Source organism: Felis catus, chromosome B3 (assembly GCF_018350175.1).
Source record: "Felis catus isolate Fca126 chromosome B3, F.catus_Fca126_mat1.0, whole genome shotgun sequence".
Lineage (NCBI taxonomy): Eukaryota > Metazoa > Chordata > Mammalia > Carnivora > Felidae > Felis > Felis catus.
Genome location: NC_058373.1, coordinates 91,305,116 through 91,323,872, shown reverse-complemented (window position 1 = coordinate 91,323,872; position 18,757 = coordinate 91,305,116). Strand labels below are relative to the sequence as shown.

The 18,757-nt window shown below is 34.0% G+C and overlaps 1 long non-coding RNA gene across 1 annotated transcript in view; it reads right to left on the bottom strand.

Moving 5' to 3' along the window:
• LOC102900350 overlaps window positions 1-1,049 on the bottom strand; it is a 118,348-nt gene extending 117,299 nt beyond the window's left edge. Inside the window, exon 1 of the long non-coding RNA XR_006599553.1 lies at window positions 966-1,049. This is a non-coding gene — a long non-coding RNA (uncharacterized LOC102900350). The remainder of the gene's footprint in view (window positions 1-965) is intronic.
• Between the last annotated feature and the right edge of the window lie 17,708 nt (window positions 1,050-18,757).

The following is an 18,757-nucleotide window of genomic DNA, read 5'->3' as shown; positions in this document are numbered from 1 at the left end:
GACTGAGCTGCTTTTGCTTCCCCTTCCTTAGGCCCCAGATGCAATTTGAGAAAGAGACTTTGGTGCAATAGAGGTAAATGAAATGAAAACTGTACATGTTTGGGATAAACCTCAAATGTACCATTTCTGGGGGATGGCAGATTGCTGTTTCACTTACATGAGTCTTTCATTTGTCTTTCATTTAGTCCATCCAGGCTACTATAACAAAGTGCCACAGAGCATAAACTATATGGCTTATAAGAGCAGAAATTTATTTCTCACAATTTGGGGGCTAGGACCTAAGATCAAGGTGCTGTCATATTCAGTGTCAAGTGAGGGTCAATTTCCTGGTTCATGGGTATGTCTTCTTGCTGTGTCTTTCATGGCAAAGGATGTGAGAAAGCATTTTCTTTCATAAGAATATGAATCCATTATGAGGGCTCCCCTTTCATACTTTAATCACATCCCAAAGGACTTGCATCCTAATACCATCACGTTGGGCATTAGGATCTACACATATGAATTTGTTGAGTGGAACACAGGTATTTAATCTTTAACAGGAGGGCAGCAACATGACCTTTAACTTAAAGCAGAAATCTCAGCAGGACCAAGATTCCTGGAGCCTTAACAGTTTCACTGAGTTGTCAAGTCTCTGCATCTACCTAAGACTGATCTCCAATCTTTTCATAAACATGGGTCTTTCTATGGCATGTAGAGTACCTACCACCTACTGTTTATCAAATCATTTCCGTAATAGCAAAATACCATCAATATAATGGATCAACATGATGTTCTCAGGAATGCTCAAGACTACCAAATTCCCTTAAGACTATATTCTTACAATAAAATATTAACATAATCCTGAATAAGACAGTGTATCTATACTGCTATCTTTCTCACATAAAAATAATTAGTGTGATTTTTTTTCATTTATAAGCGTAGTTAAGAACATATTTTCCTGTTTGTAATGTGGCAGTGACTCTTACCAGCACACCACAGTTGGTTTGGGAACTATCTTGTTGCTAGTAGTTGGCCATCATTCTCCATGTTTCATGTAGTCTTCCAGGATCTAGACAAGTGGTATAAATGAGGATATGATAAGGAACCCACATTACAGTATTTGATGGAGTTTCCAGTCTCTGCATTTCCTGATGGGATTCAGGAAGACATCTGATATACCATCTTGGCTGAGGCAGGAACACACATTCAGAAGTTTCCAATATCGTCTTTCTACTACAGTTTCTACTCTCATTTCGCATGTCAGGAAACCAATATGAGAATTCAGGGAGGTGCTCCATATACTTATACTGGTGGTAATTACATCTGAAAGTTACATTTTAGCATCTAACCTCTGCCTTTCTGGAATCCTTTCATCACCATTTATGCCAGTTGGCTCAGTCTTAAAAAAACAGTCTTGGGGCGCCTGGGTGGCTCAGTCAGTTAAGCATCTGACTTCAGGTCATGATCTCACAGTCCACGAGTCTGAGCCCCGTGTCAGGCTCTGTGCTAACAGATCGGAGCCTGGAGCCTGCTTCAGATTCTGTGTCTCCCTCTCTCTCTGCCCCTACCCCGCTCGTGCTCTGTCTCTGTCTCAAAAATAAAAAATAAAAACATTAAAAAAAATTAAAAAAAGAAACAGTCTTACTCTTATCATTAACCTAAAGCAGAAATAAACAATCAGCTTCTCAAATATATTTTTCATCTTTCCAGATAGTACATTATCTATTGCTTTGGTGAAAAGAATTATCAAAATGGTGAATTGCCTGAGATGTTACCCTACTTTTCAGCAAACAATTTATACTAATACTGTTTCCTAGATGTTGGAAGAAACTACAAAGTTCCTCTCTCAAAGACAAAGACCTTTATTACTAATTGCATAGCAAGTTACATAACATGTGTCAGTTCCTCTTGTCCACTGTGATAGAGGTCATTCTTATTTTTTTTAATGTTTATTTATTTTTGAGAGAGAGAGAGACAGAGCACGAGAAGGGAAGAGGTAGAGAGAGAGAGAAGGAGACACAGATTCTGAAGCAGACTCCAGGCTCTGAGCTGTCAGCACAGATCCCGACAAGGGGCTCAAATCCACGAACACGAGATCATGACCTGAGCCGAATTTGGACACCTTACAGACCAAGCCACTCAGGCACCCCAGGTATCATTCTTAGATGATCACAGTGACCCTGCTCTTCCTTGTATGAAAACCTCCTTTGACTCTTGGAAGAGATTATGAGTATTTTGAAATCTCATTCCTGTGGTTATGTTGTTATATGGCAAAAGGGAGACTATCTTGAGTGGGCCGAACATAATCAAGTGAGTCCTCTAAAAGCAAAGGGTTATCTTTGCCTGATTGCAGAATAGGAAGTCAGAGAGACATGCTCATACTGGCCTGAAATAATGAAAACATGCTTGCAAGGAACTCAGGATGGCCTGTAGGAGCTTAAAGCAGTCCCTGGGAAACAGGTTGCAGCAAAACAGAGACCTCAGTCCCTATAGCTGTGTGGAAATTAATTCTATCAGCAACTAATGAGGTTGGAAGAGGCCTCTTAGCCCAAGATGAGAACCACACAGCTCTACTCAAAACTTATATGTCAGTCCAATAAGAGTCTGAATACAGATTTGAATTATGAAATGCCAAACTTATGACCTATAGAAACTATGACAGGTGTCTCCCTCTCTCTCTGCTCCTCCCCCACTCATGCTCTGTCTCTCTCTTCTCAAAATAGATAAACGTTAAAAAAAAATTTGGGGGGCGCCTGGGTGGCTCAGTCGGTTGAGCATCCGACTTCAGCTCAGGTCACGATCTCTCGGTCCATGAGTTCCAGCCCCGCGTCGGGCTCTGGGCTGATGGCTCAGAGCTTGGAGCCTGCTTCCATTCTGTGTCTCCCCCTCTCTCTGCCCCTCCCCCGTTCATGCTCTGTCTCTCTCTGTCTCAAAAATAAATAAAAAACGTTAAAAAAATTAAAAAAAAAAAGAAACTATGACAGAATACATTTGTGTTGTCTTAAGCTGTAAGTTTCTGCTAATACCTCCCCAACAAGCATCCATAATGGTGAAACAAGAGGCTGAAGTAGATGCTGAGCACACAGTGGGTTTGTGTCATGGCTGAGGAACTCAAAGTTTAGTAAGTTTAGTAAGTAAACTTACTATAATAGGATACAAGCAAGCAAATTTGCCCTTCACTACAGAGGGACAAACTCCATAGGCCAAGGCACTTTAAAATAAATACACTCTTAGAAAGGTAGTCTGGAACAAAAACAGTTAACACTTCTGCTTACAAGATGTGAAGAAGCATGAAAGACTTATCTCTCAACAGATGTGGTCCCTGTGATCCCTCCTAGGGAACATAGTGATAAGATAGGTTCTCTGGTCAAAAGTTTAATTTTAATATCTACTATATAATTGGAATTTTTCTTCCTGCTCTATCGTACTTGGTGTTGCAGTGGCACAAAGTTAATTGATTGGTGACTACTAGTTTAGTGTGCTTATTAAGAACATGCTTATTGGTAAAGAATCCAAGAATGCACGAAACTTGTTTATTTGTTTTTGTTATTTTAAATCTGTCATTGATTTATCATATCTTGATTTTCTCAGGGCAACTTTTAATGAATGCTGTTTATCAAAGAATAAACATAGATGTCATCTATATGTCAAAAGATAATTTCAACATATTTCAATTTATGGAATTATATAACATGTCTTATCAAAATAATATTTTCCTGAACACTACAAAAGACTACTAACAGAAAATATGTATTATACAATTTATCAGGTAAATTTGTATATGTAATTTGATATTAAACAGAATTTTAATTTTTTATGTTTGATAGTTTGATTATATAGAAAGTACTGACTTGACCATAAATCATTTTTTTTCTACAGAGAATAGAGAAAAACATAAGTAAAAGTTTTAGCTTTCATGCTTCATGAAATACCATAGTTATGATTTAACTTTAAGTCATTGGGGCACTCTTTTTTGTATAAGTTTAATTATATAATTTCTCAATTCATCTATTTTTAAGAACACCTTTAATGAGTACATGGCCTTGATAATGAAATTCAACATGTCATAGAAATAATGACATTTTCAAAACTGAACCATAAAGGGAACACTTTGGGTTTTACAGAGAATAAAGTGTTCATTCCTACTGCAATCAAACTTATTTCTTCCAGATTTCCTCTGAAGTTCCTATCTTGGAAGATTCTGAGAAAATAGGTAAACTATAAGGAAAATTAATGGAGGGAAAATACTCTAAATCAGAATATTAGAAATATTTCATTTAAAATTTCAAAACAAGGGCACCTGGGTGGCTCAGTTGTTAAGCATCTAAGTCTTAATTTCAATTCAGGTCATGACCTCACAGTTCATGGGATCCAGCTCTCTGTTATTAGCTCAGAGTCAACTTGGGATTCTCTAGCTCCCTCTCTCTGCCCCTCCCCTCCTCAAAATAAACAAACAAAATAAAATAAAATTTCAAAACATACATATGTTATATAATTTGGTCTGAAATTTTAAAGAAAAACAAAAATGTTTGAATATATACATTTTAACCTATTTCATTAGGATCAAAATGTAATTTAATTGGTATTCTTCTGTAAAAAATATGTTATTTATTATGTTTACATTTGTAAATATATATGCATTTATATGTAGTTATATATATAACCCTAATGCTTAATATATAAGATATTAAAATTAATATACAATATGTTGTCAGTTATTATCTTTGATTTTAAGTGAATTTTATTACTTTGAGATTGGTTTATATATTCATAACTTTTATATGGATATTTTTGTTACTAAAAATGTACATGTTATTTTTTCAGTTAGTGATTCCTTCAGCTAAAAGTAACAGAGAGAGAGAGAGAGAGAGAGAGAGAGAGAAAGAGAGAGAAAGAGAAAAAAGAATCATTAATAGGTTTTAAATGATAGGGTTTTAGAGAAGCCTTTGTTAGTATCTTCTAGAAATTACTAAAAATAACCACAGATTGCTGACTCCTTCTTCCATGATCAAGAAAATTACAGGGAAAATACATCAAGACCTGGAGTAAACTGTTAGATAGTATCTGGGATGACAAAGTACTATTTTGAAATGCACGTGCGAATTTGGTGGCAGATCATGGCTGTAGGATGATAAAAAAAATAAAGAAATTCTGTGTTTTGTTTTGTTTTTTTCTTGGATTTCTCTTGCTTCAAGACAGTAAATGCCTGTTTTCATGCTGCTGAAGATATCATATAAGTAAAATCAGGTCATGCAGAAACACCACAGGATTGAGGACATGAGAGAAACAGGGGGAAGAAGTTGACCAGCCTTAAGAAGTCACTTTTCTATCTAAATTCTAATTCCAGTATTGGTGGATTGCAGTCAATGAGTGCTTTCTAACTGTCACCTGGGAGAATGCTGAATAGAGGTAGAGGATAAATCTCTGAAATGAGGAGGTGTGTAATGGAATGAAGTATGATTTTATGGTGATTTGGATCTTAATACAAGAGATGACTCAACTTCTTATTTATTAAACCTAATTTGGATATTCAGCCCATTTCCTGTGTACTTTTTAGTACAAAAGTACCCATAACACACAGATGATTTTCGCATGTCAGAATATCAAGACACATGAAGAGAACCAATTATCTTCAAAGAAAAACAAGAAATGTACTATGAATTCTGTCAGAAGCTGGCTGCCACAAAAGAGAGAAAAATAATTAAATATAAGCCTATTAATCACACTAAATTAAAACACTGACAAGAGAATCATTATGTAATAAAACTTTAAGAGGAATCCACATGGAAATGTTATGTTTACAAATGTGATTGCTGAAGTACAAAAAAGAATAGATTGGATAAATAATATAATGAATACAGCTGAGAAATAAAAAAAATACTGAAATTGTAGCCCAGATACAGAGGCACTACCAAAAATGTAGAAAAAAAGGATAAAGAAACAATAAACATATAATAAAAATTAATAAAAATAAATACAGTGTATGAAGGATAAGGGAGAAATGCTGTGATCTCTTTACCACAAACCTAACGACACAAATCTCAGAAAGAGAAAAGTTTTAAGGAACAGAGAAAAGACTTGAACAAAAAAGATATGTTTTTATAGACTGTAAGAAGGATGAACAACCTCAGGATAAAGAAGCCTACAGACTACTAAGGGGAAAGAAGCAAACTTAAATATATTATAGGGAAAAAAGCAAATTTAAATATATTATAGAGACATTTAAGAATATAAAATAGGAACATAATAAAAAAAAAGTTTAATTGTTCCTGGTGGCTCAGTTAGTTAAGTGCCCGACTTCAGCTCAGGTCATGATCTCACAGTTAGTGGGTCCCAGCCCCCTGTAGGGCTCTGTGCTGAGAGCTCAGAGCCTAGATGCTGCTTCAGATTCTGTGTTTCCCTATCTCTCTGCTCCACCTCTCAGGTTCTGTCTCTCTCTGTCTCAAAGGTAAATAAACATTAAAAAAATGAAAAAAAAAATAAAATCTCCAAAAAGAGATTATACATGCAAGTGAGTCAGGGTCAACTTGGCATTAGATATTTTTTCTCTTCTTTCTTTTCTTCTTTTTATTTCTTCTTCTTCTTCTTCTTCTTCTTCTTCTTCTTATTATTATTATTATTAATTTTATTTTTTTTGAGAGAGCCAGCGATCATGAGTGGGAGGAAGGGCATAGAGAAAGGGAGACAGTCTCAAGCCGACTCCATGCTGTCAGCACAGAGACTAATATGGGGCTCAAACTCAGGAATAGTGAAATCATGACCTGACACAAAATCAAGAGTCAGATGCTTAACTGACTGAGCCACCCAGGCACCCTGGCATTTGAGTTTTCAGTAGCAAGATTTAAGAATCTATTCTGAAGAATACAGTATTATTTTCAACAAGATAACGCTGTGTCTATAATTTTATAGCCAAACAAATTAAGCAAATATAAGGCCGTTCTATAAACAAGATCATGAACATTAGGTCAGATTTAACATACAAACATGTAGAAAATAACTAACTTGAATGTAAACTAAAAAACAAACAAAAATTATTAAAAAAAAAAAAAAGAGAATACCTTTGGAGAAAGTAAATAAAAGAAGGAACAAATGCTGGAGATATCAAAGAGATAGTGAGGGATGGTTGACCAAACACTTTGCAATTGGAAGTGATATGTCAGAATAGATAATATTTAAGATTTAAAAAAATGACTTACACACACACACACACACACACACACACACACACACACACACACATCTAGAATTAAAATTCACCATAAAAAATGGTGGGGAATAATTAGTGAGAATATCCTAAAACTCTTCTCTTTTTAGTAAATAAGTGGTATGGGCATCTACTATGAAATACATGTATAAATGATTAGAAAATAAAAATAAAACTTATACAGATTTTTTCATTAACTTTTTGGAGTATTTTCAAATAACTTCTATTACAACAAATGTAAATGTACCAAATTCCATTCTAAGATTTGATTTAAATAATGTCTGTTGTTCTTTATAAGAGACATCTATAAAGACTAAGTAGTCAAGGAAGTTGAATGTGAAAGTATGATATAAAAATATGAGGCTAATAACAGTGAATAAAAAAATCTGTGGTTTAGATATATTAAGATTATATAGACTTTAAAAATCAGTATTAGGAATAAATAGGGTTATTATATCATCAAATTTTTAATACATCAAAATTAGATAGAAATTAAAAATATGTTGCAACAGAATAGATTCATCATGCATGAAATAAAATTGATAAAATTAGAGTAAAAACTGGTAAGTCTATTAAACAAGACATTTTAATTCACATCAGCCATTTATGGATAGGTTGAATAGAAAAGGTAGAGACAAGAAACAAACAAATAGAAATGTACAAATAACCTGAACATACAGGGAGAAATATAGAATTTTGCAACCAACAATCAGAAAGTAAGATTCTTGCAAATACATTTGTAAAATGTACACAATTTTGTATGTATTAGGCATTATCAAATAGGTATCATGGTGCATGGTTGGGGCTACTGAAGTTTATGTGTTTGTAGGTATATTTGTGCATATTTTATAATCACATATATATTTTATTTTTCCTAACTTATTCGGACCTCATATTTAATAAATATTTTTAATAATATACAAATGTATTTATAATAGTTGTTTACATTTTAATGGTGATTATTTTTAGTAGCCTGCTCAATTGTTATGTTTTTATGTTTAATATTTTTTCACTCTTTATGTTGGTATATTGTTGTAGTTACTGATTTTTGTCTATTTTAAATGGTTAAAGATTTGGTACCAGATACGTTAATAAATCAAAATGTTATAATTACATAGAAATTTAAATACATTAAGGAGATTAGCAAAAATTTCAAAGAAATAAAACAATATAGAAAATAAGCTAGGAGGAAGTAATATAGCAAAATATCAGCTATATTAGCAATATATGGGGAAAGTAAAATACAGAAATAAATGAATCCAAAATTCATTTGCAGCATTGAAAGCAAATGAAAGACACTCTCCTGTGTATCTAACTGGAACACTTACTGTAGTTTTGTTTGTTTGTTTGTTGTTTTGTTTTTTATGGTACAAAACCAATGGAGCTGAATTATGTGTCCAAAATTGAGGTGGGAAGCTGACAAGAAAATACCAATGATACTATTTAACTCAATCTGCATTGCAGATATATAAATAACTATGAAAACAAGCATTTTCATAGTTTACATTGCTTCCATATCAATTTAGGTGATAGATTTAAAATATAAAGTATGTAAGTATGAGTTTTGTGACCAATGTAGTTATTTAGAATAGTTTATGCAAAGAAAATTTCAAGAATGAGGCTCTGCCAGTCTATTTTCCTGCTCAGTCACTTAAATTAGGTTACTACAATATAGCATTATTCTCATCACTATGACCAAAACACCTTATTTCAACCATCTTTCTAACGCTTCCGGTATGTAGTCAGAAGCTCTCCAGAAATGAAGCTTTTTTCCCTTGGTTATAGAAATCAAAGCACCGGCAAAAAATATTTTTGAAAAAGTCTTCCTGTTTATTGTCAGCAAATAAATGATAGCTTGGCCCTACGAGAAAACTGAATTCTGCCAACAATCTGAAGGAAGAAACAATTTCTTCTTTTTTCTTTGTCAAAAAAATATTTTTATAGTAATAACACAATGCTTTTGTCCTGGAATAACCAGTATTATTCTAAAGATTTATTTCCTAGTGACATCGGAGGGTGAAAACAATAATGAGATGATTGACATCTGTAAGGGGCAACAGCTATCAGTAAGTAAAGTAAGAACTTCTACAAGGCCATAAGTGCATTGAATTTAAGTCCTTAGCTCAAAAATTAATTACTACAGGTACTAACATGTATAAAATAATGAAGTACTTATCGATTTATTTTATTTTTTAAGTTTTTTAATGTTTATTTATTTTTGAAAGAAATAGAAACGGAGTATGAACAGGGGTGGGAAAGAGAGAAGGGAAAGACAGAATCTTAAGTAGGCTGGAGGCTCTGAGCTGTCAGCACAGAGCCTGATGCAGGGCTCAAATCCATAAACCACAAGATCATGACCTGAGATGATGTCTGACATTTAAGGGACTGAGCCACCCAGGTGCCCCAGTACTTATCTGTTTAAGTGAATTGCTTTTTTCACATTAGCTTTAAATCCTTAGCTGAATTATCAAAACAAAACTTAATATTTTAAAAAACTTTAGAAAGAGGTTTGGGTGTTTAGAAAAGGTTATGGATCTTTCCATTGTTATTATAAAATACTATTTAATGTTTATCTAAGATTTACATTATTTTTATATTATATTGTTCAAATCTCTTATCTTTTTTTATTTTTTTTACATTTATTTATTTTTGAGAGACAGAGACAGAGCACAAGTGGGGGATGGGCAGAGAGAGGAGACACAGAATCAGAAGCAGCCTCCAGGCTCCAAGCTGTCAGCAGAGAACCCAACGCAGGGCTCAAACTCACAAACCGGAAGATCATGATCTGAGCTGAAGTGGGATGCTCAACTGACTGAGCCACCCAGGTGCCCCTCAACTTATTAATACAGCTGGATACAAGGGCAAAAACAAAGGATATAACACACAATCCAAGGAGTTATTTTTAGATTCAGTTTCTGGAACTTGTAAAAACAAGTGCTGAATAAAATAATAGGCATGCATATTCTTAAATAGTTCTATTTTAGTTAACAATTGTTTTTCATTTGAGTTACTTGCACAGTTATTTGAATACTCCAGAGAAATTTCATGATCTTTATTCCCCTGAATAACAATATTTGTAAGTACTGTTACAGTAACTATAAATTGTTACATTTTGTTAAAATAGTGATGTTGGATATCAACAAGTTCAACCTGAATTATAAGAAAGCTAGTAAGTTTATGAATAAAATTGAATTTTAAAGTAGGTGTTTTAAATAAACTTTAATTTTATAATTTTCAGACAGGCTTATGGTCAAGAAAGTGGTAAGACACATTCAGTAACAAGAATCATGTATACTTTAACGAATGGCTTCACTTTCTAAGAACACTATGAGTTTTCTGTGCTTCTTTTATGATATATGAAAGGATATTGTTTTGTTGTAGACAGAACTAATGAATAGCATTGCAAGAGAGTTCTAAAAATATTTAAAATGAGCATCGGATAAATCAGTTAACATATCATTTTAAGAAAAGTTATGGGGTGCCTGGGTGGCTCAGTTGGTTAGGCATCCTACTTCAGCTCAGGTCATGATCTCATGGTTTGTGAGTTTGAGCCCGGAGTTGGGCTCTGTGCTGACAGTTGACAGTGAGGAGCCTAGAGCCTGCTTCGGATTCTGTCGTCTCCCTCTCTCTCTGTCCCTCCCCTCTTCGTTCGTTCTCTCTCTCAAAAACAAAACAAATCAAAACAAAATACTTAAAAAAAAAGTTATGCCATTTGGAGTTTGCAGTTCAGTTTTTTGCTTTCTATGCTGTGACACATCAGTCATTTTGACACTTAACTGCCCCATGATCCAGAGAAATTCTTTCATCCCTTCCTTTATTTTCTTGTATTAATGACTCTAAGATCCCAAGTCTCCTATTTCTTGCTTACTCTCTTATTTTTGAGGAGTGCATGTTCTTTTCATTAAACATGCACTTCAGGGACACCCGGGTGGATCAGTTAAGCCTCTGGCTCAGTTTTGGCTGAGGTCATGATCTCACAGTTGTGAGTTGAGCCCAACGTCGGGCTCTGTGCTGACAGTGCAGAGCCTGCTTGTGATTCATTCTCTCTCTCTCTCTCTCTCTCTCTCTCTCTCTCTCTCTGTCTGCCCTTTCCCTGCTTGCACTCTCTGTCTCTCTCTCAAAATAAATAAATAAAAAATGCACTATATTCCACATACTTTATATATACTAAATCTTGTAATCCTTTAAACCTTATGAGATAGGTAGGTTTAATTATTATTGATAATCATTCCTATTTTACAGATAGGGAAAATGAGGATTACAAAGTGGACACAACTTGTTCAGGTTCCCATAGTAAAAAGCTGGCAGGGCCAATTTCTAATGCAGGCAGAGAGCATCCTAAGGTACACTTTAAACCCATATGAAACTCTGCCCTTAATTTTGTTGGAGGGCTCTGATTCATATATCAAAATTATTTCATGCCATTATCTGAACTGTCCCTATTATTATTATTCCGGTTGAATCTGTCTAATGGGAGAATTAGTGTTCTCACATTTAGTTGATAATTCACATTTTGGGGTAAAGTTCTGGGTTTGTGGATACTTCAGAAGGAAATATGAAAAAAAAAGTATACTGGGATCAGAAGGATGCTTTTTTGATCCATAAAGGAAAAATATATTTATTTTATTTTTTTCTGAGTGAGTGCACATGTGAGCACAAGTAAGCAGGGAAGGGGAAGAGGGAGGGGGGGAGAGAGAGAGAGAGAGAGAAAGAGAAAGAGAGAGAGGAAGAGAGAGAGAATCTTAAGCAGACTCCATGCCCAGTGTGGAGACCAAACGCAGGACTTGATCCCACGGACCTGGGATCATGACCTGAGCAGATCAAGAGTCAGATGCTTACCTGACTGTGCCACCCAGGAACCTCCAAAAAATATCTTTTTAAATAGCTTTTATAACTCCTATATTTATGTATCTTGTATAATTTTTGTTGTGGAAATTGTTTGAACCTACTTAAAATTTAAAAAAAGATTATAGGGAAATTACAGGTAAATTAATACTTTTAAATATACCAATGCAAGAGAGTTTCTTCTGGTAATGGGACTATACAGGTTTGTTCAAACTTTCAGTTGAGAATAATTAGAAGAGCATAGAAAGATCATATCCTTGAAGCGACTGAAGAACCACCAGGTTGATAAGAAGTTGCTGGGATAAAGTTTAGGAAAGGAGTAAATAACTGAGTCTAGAATTGGTAGCTATTTCTCTAGAGACAACAGCTGATTCCAAATTGGTGGTGGAGGGTTTGGGAAACTGGGCAGAGAAGCAGAAAAACTTAGAGTAAATTAATTGGGATGGGGGTGAGGGAGTAGTGGTGTATTTGAATTACACATATTGCTAAGAGGGGGCTCCAAATAGCATCTTGTAACCAATAATAGACTTCGATTTAAGTCTCAGAATGGTGAAGTGTGAGCTACAACTACACTAGCAAGAAACAGAAAAGAACTTTAAATCATTTAGCTTCCTAAATGTATTAAAGTGATATGATATATTAAATGCCCCTAGCACAGTTCTGGCAAGAATCAAAAAGGAAAAAAATGAATAATATTCATAGATTCAAGTTTTCTGTGTACTATTTTTACATACAATTTTTGGCATACTTTGTGAGGGATTGGCATCTGTGATAATAGACTCTAATGTGGTCTTAATGATCTTTGCCTGACGGACTTCATCATCTTTTATAAGCACATAAAAAATAAAGCCCAAGGTAATAAGAAAGCCTGAATGATTTACCAGTGTAGATAAAATGAACCAGTTTTAGATGTATACAGTCTAGCACTTATGTAATCAGAGGAAAGAAGAATATACCAATGGTGCCAGCTCCTATGATTCTAAGAATCTCACCAACTAAAAACATGATGCCGAAACAAAATGGGCTAGATGACTACAACACAATTTGCTCTATTGCTGAGGAGGTGATTTTAGTCTGCAGCTAAGCAGCCATTTTCTTGACGTCTAATCCACGGGGTCATGACAAAGGCATTCAGGAACGACTAAGATAAGCTGAAATTCAAACCTTTGTCTGTAAATATGCAGGCAAACTCTCTAGGGGACCATGGTAATATTATTCCTCTATAATGTCAAAATTAGATGTTTACACATAAGAAAGTATGATGTATTTTGGGACTATATAAAAATCAAAAACACTTCTGCACAGAAAGGAGTCAACAAAATTAAAAGGCAACCTACTGAATGGGAGAAGGTATCTGCAAATTATATATCTGATAAAGGGTCAGTATGCTAAATATATGAAGAACTGATGCAACTCAACACCCAAAAAGCAGTACAATTTAAAAATGGGCAGAGGACATGAACAGACATTTCTCCAAAGAAGATATCCAGATGGCCAACAGATACATGAAAAGATGCTTAACATCACGCACCATCAGGGAAATACATATCAAAACCACAATGAGAGATCACCTCACACCTGTCAGAATAGCTAAAAAAAAAAAAACAAAAAACAAAAAACAAAAAACAAAAACACACACACACAAGAAACAAATGTTGGTGAGGATGTGGAGAAAAGAAAAACCTCTTTCATTATTGCAAAGTGGTGCAGCCACTGTGGAAAATAGTATTGGGCTTCCTCAAAAATTTAAAAATAAAACATTACAAATAAAACTGCCCTATGAGCGAGTAATCACATTACTGGGTATTTATCCCAAAATTACAAAAAACTAATTCAAAGGGATATATGCACCCTTATGCAGCATTTTTTACAATAGCCAAATTATGGAAGCAGACCAAATATCCATCAATAGATGAATGAGTAAAGATGTGGTATGTATATTCACCCATAAAAAAAAAGAAATATTGCCATTTGCAACATGAATAGAGCTGGGGGTATAATGCTAAGCAAAATAAGTCAGTGAAAGACAAACACCATGATATCATTCATATGTTGTATATAAGAAACAAATAAAGGAAAAAACACAGAGAATAAAACCAGAAAGAGATTCTGAATTACAGAGAACTGATAGAGGAGGGTTGAGGGGAGGGGTGAAATAGGTGATGAGGATTAAGGAGTGCACTTGTCCTGATGAGCGCTGGATGATATATGGAATTGTTGAATCATTTTACTGTACATCTGAAACTAATATAACACTGTATATTCACTGTATAGGAATTAAAGTTAAAAAATATAAATTTTAAAAAGAAAATGCATTTATTTTACTTGTTCTTTTCTTTAAAAAAAGAATTAAAAAATTGTAGAGGATTTCTACTTCTAGTAAAGATGAAGTACCTTATATAGGACTAAACATCTGTATATAACACTTATAAATTTAGGATTAAAATATTACCAATAACTAAATAAGCAAGAAAATTTGGAAAAAACTAAAAGTAAGTGGACACTCAGAAGAGAAAGATCTGGGTAATTTTCTCATTCTTAAAGCTTTTCACCTGAGGGTAGACCTCAGCTTGTGCTACGTGAAGAAACTAAGAGTACTTCGGTCTTACTGATTGACAGAAAGAGGTCAGAGTTTTGAGTGATCTCAGCAAGAAAGGAAATCCAGTGAAGGAGAGGTTCTGAATAAATAAACTACTCAAATCACTGATTGACCCTTGAAATACGAAGGTGAAGGACAAAGTCCATCAAGAAGCACAGCTGAGACCTCTCCTAATCTCGTCTCCATCTTTCACAGACTTTTCAACTTCTTCCTTTGCTGTTTTTAATAACTTGGCATTTTCTGTATAACTTTATACCACGCAGCACAACCTAACTTTCTTAATTCCCTAGAGTTAATGAACAAAGGCTGTGGGTAGAATAGATCCTACTAAATATTTAGTGCAGGGAAGCAGAATATAGTTCAGACTATTATAGGAAAATTATTTGTATTACTTAAACACTTGCTTTAAGTAGTTTCTTATTGGCCATTTTTTTTCATCTAAGTCATTCATTTACTTCCTTTTATACTTTCTGGATCCCAAGCTCCATGCTAATATGTGGGATATGATGCTGACTAACAAAAATAGCAATAAAGTTGATCATGTCCATAAAGGTTAAATTCTAATGGAGAGAGAGGAAAGAGACAAACAAAAAGAGCTAATTTGTCAACAGCATAATTACATACAAGTTTAGATAAATGCCATTCTGATTACACATACAGAAATAAAATAGTTTCAAGTGGGAAATAAATTAACAAATTTACGTGAACATAAAATTATGAAATTATACACATTAAATTAATTGAGGATATAAGGAAAGGAAATAAAAAAGCTATTTTAAGAATTATGTTCCAAGTGAAAATTATTTTTACCAGCACCAAAATAGATACACATAAATACTTAAAGCATGTTAGAATTTGAAAATACAGAAATAACATTTTATTTAGAGAAAGGTGGAATGGGCAGGATGAAATAAAATCTTAATTAGAAATGTTGATTCTAACGAGAGCTACAACTACCTCCAACTCTGGGATCAAGGAACTATGGATGGACTCTAATATCAACAACTGTCTTGAACAGGAGGCGCCTGGGTGCGTATAAACGCATGTATATGGATGAATATATATATTCATTCCTATATGTAAGAAATTCAGTCCTATATGTAAGAAATATAATCAGCATGTGTGCATTTAGGTAGCTTTTATCAACCTAAATATTCTTTTCATGTCCACAAAAAGTCAGAGAGAGGAAGTTTATATTTAGATTTCCTCTGACATCAGGGAAAAACCAGACTAAACCAGCTGCGAGGTTTCATATGGAAAGAAATTATATCACCAACCAAACAAAACACAGTAGTAATTTACAGACAATAATTTCTCCTCAAAGACTGTAAACACGGTAATTGTACTTAATTTTTCATTTAATATTAGAACATTTTCTATAAAACCTAAATTTAAACTAATTTTCTTTGATTTAAAATTTGTAGGGGCACCTGGGTGGCTCAGTCAGTTAAGCCTCCAACTTCAGCTTAGGTCATGATCTTGCAGTTGGTGAGCTGGAGCTCCACGTCGGGCTCTGTGCTGACAGCTCAGAACCCCGGAGCCTGCTTCGGATTCTGTGTATCCCTCTCTCTCTTCCCTTCCCCTGCTCACACTCTCTTTCTCTCATAAAAATAACCAAACATTTAAATTAATTATTTTATTTGTAAAATATTAACTTATCTTTCCTCAGAATTTTTTTTTCTTTTGGAAGACTAATTCACTTGAAATATAAGCTTTTATGTTTGCAAGTTTTCATTTTCATTGGTATACAAATTGTTTTATATATGTAATGATGTAATTTAGACACATTTTATTATGTAGCTGGTATCACCTATATCCACTTATATCATTTACTTATGATTATAAGACTATTTTGCTCATCTTAATCTGTGTCATTTCAACTTCCTAACCTGGTAAAACTCTTTTATTGACAACAAAATATTGTTTTTCTTAGTTTTGCATATCTTTGCCATAACTTAATAAGTATTCTAAGATAATGTTGCTAAAATACATCCCTATAGTTTTCATTTGAGTTTACTTATGGAGGTTTTAAATTATTTATTATATAGGCTCATGAAAAATCTGTTGTATTTAGAAATTTTAGAGGCAAAATAAGTTTTGTGTTATATCTCTCTAAATTACATTCCCATTGGCTATTTTTAGTCATAATATAAAATCAACCACAATTTTATACTGTAGCAGCTGTCTCATGTTCCAATCAAGAATAGTTTTCCTCTCAAAGGGATAAAAATCTATACATAGGGGTTACAAATATTTTAATTTTCAGGTACTTATCAATGTGTCAACACACTGAAAAATTTTGACAGAAATTATTTTAACTATAAATCCTTTATTCTAAGCCAAAGAACATATCAACTTTCTCCTAATTTATCACAAGGTAATTTTCACATTCAACTTTCGTGGATTTGAAGAAGGAAATGAATTATGACTTTACTGAATGAAAGGAGAAATACAGTATACTTCTATTTGAAAATGAAGTGTACATCATTACATCTCTTTGTAGAGACGTGCTAGAGATTGACTCTTTCAGAGTGCAATAATTGCTACAACTTGCAGAATACTACGTTTTAGTCTGGTAAAATGCACTAAAAATGGGAGGATCAGAGAGCAGAAGAAGAGCTACGTTTAGAGATGCTAGGGAAAAAATGCATGATCTGAAATTGTACATAAAAAGGACTTCAGGAATATTGCCCAAGGTGGATTCTGCTTAAATTTTGCTCAAATGGACAAATAACAAATGTCCTCATTGTCAAAATATGCCTGTTTCGACAAAAGAGTGGCTTTTTTATGTTTGTTTCAGACTGTATATCACACCTAACATGGCTAACACTGCATACAGTAACTCACTCCCTGAGTTATCACTGGATTGCATTATATTTTTACAGTGTACAATGCATAACTTCAAGAAAGAATTATGTTTTCAGATGGAAATGATCATATCACGCTTAACACCACTGTATCTATAGGCACTGTATTTTAAAGACTTGAAGAGATTCTGTAAGCATCAGAACAGCAAACTCCCTGAACCTTATACAGGAGGTCACAATGAAGAAAAATGTCTAGAAGGCATTTCTAATTTAAACGAAGAAAAGTGCACAATTCTATTGTCAAGAAATTAAAGAAATAAATGGCCAGTGCATAGAAAGGTTAGGTTATATAGCAGAGTTGTAACTGCTCTGTGACATTTCTACTGCAAGCAATAGTGATACCAACATTCTTTTATTTTTCATCTACCTCACCTCTGCATCCCCAGAGATCAATTTTCAAGATTCTTTTTACCAAAAATAGAGATGAAAGGTTTTTTTCTGGTCAGCTAACAGAACTTATTGTTTCTAGACAAAAATATCTTAACTATAAAATGTATGTCATATGGTTTTTCATAATTATAAAACCTGAGGAATGGTTTTCTTGGATTCCATTATTTCCTAAAAGTATTAATCATGTGTGGAGCTTTCATTAACTCTTATACGCCAACCAAACACTGAATCACTCTTCACAAAATTAATCAAACCGTTAGTCAAGACCTCTTACAATAAATGCATCAGGGGCGCCTGGGTGGCGCAGTCGGTGAAACGTCCGACTTCAGCCAGGTCACGATCTCGCGGTCTGTGAGTTCGAGCCCCGCGTCAGGCTCTGGGCTGATGGCTCGGAGCCTGGAGCCTGTTTCCGATTCTGTGTCTCCCTCTCTCTCTGCCCCTCCCCCGTTCATGCTCTGTCTCTCTCTGTCCCAAAAATAAATAAACGTTGAAAAAAAAATTAAAAATAAAAAAATAAATGCATCAAGCACAATGCAGACTATTGTTACCACTTGTAACAAATGGTATCCTCATGTCCTGATTTAGTTGAACTTTATTAGCAAGTAAATAAATGAATATTTAATAAGCAATTACTTGGCTAAATTACTATACAAAAATATATTTGTAAATATTTTTAGAGTAATCTCTCTGTAATCTCAGAATTAATAATAAAATGCAGAAAACCAATACGTTAAAAGATCCATAAAGAAAAAGGGATATAGCAGGTAGGGAAATGCAAGTTATTTAGTGGACTAAAATTGATAACCATACAAAAAATGATTCAGTGGCATTTCATGATCAAAGAGCAAACAAATAAACAAAAAACATTTTTGC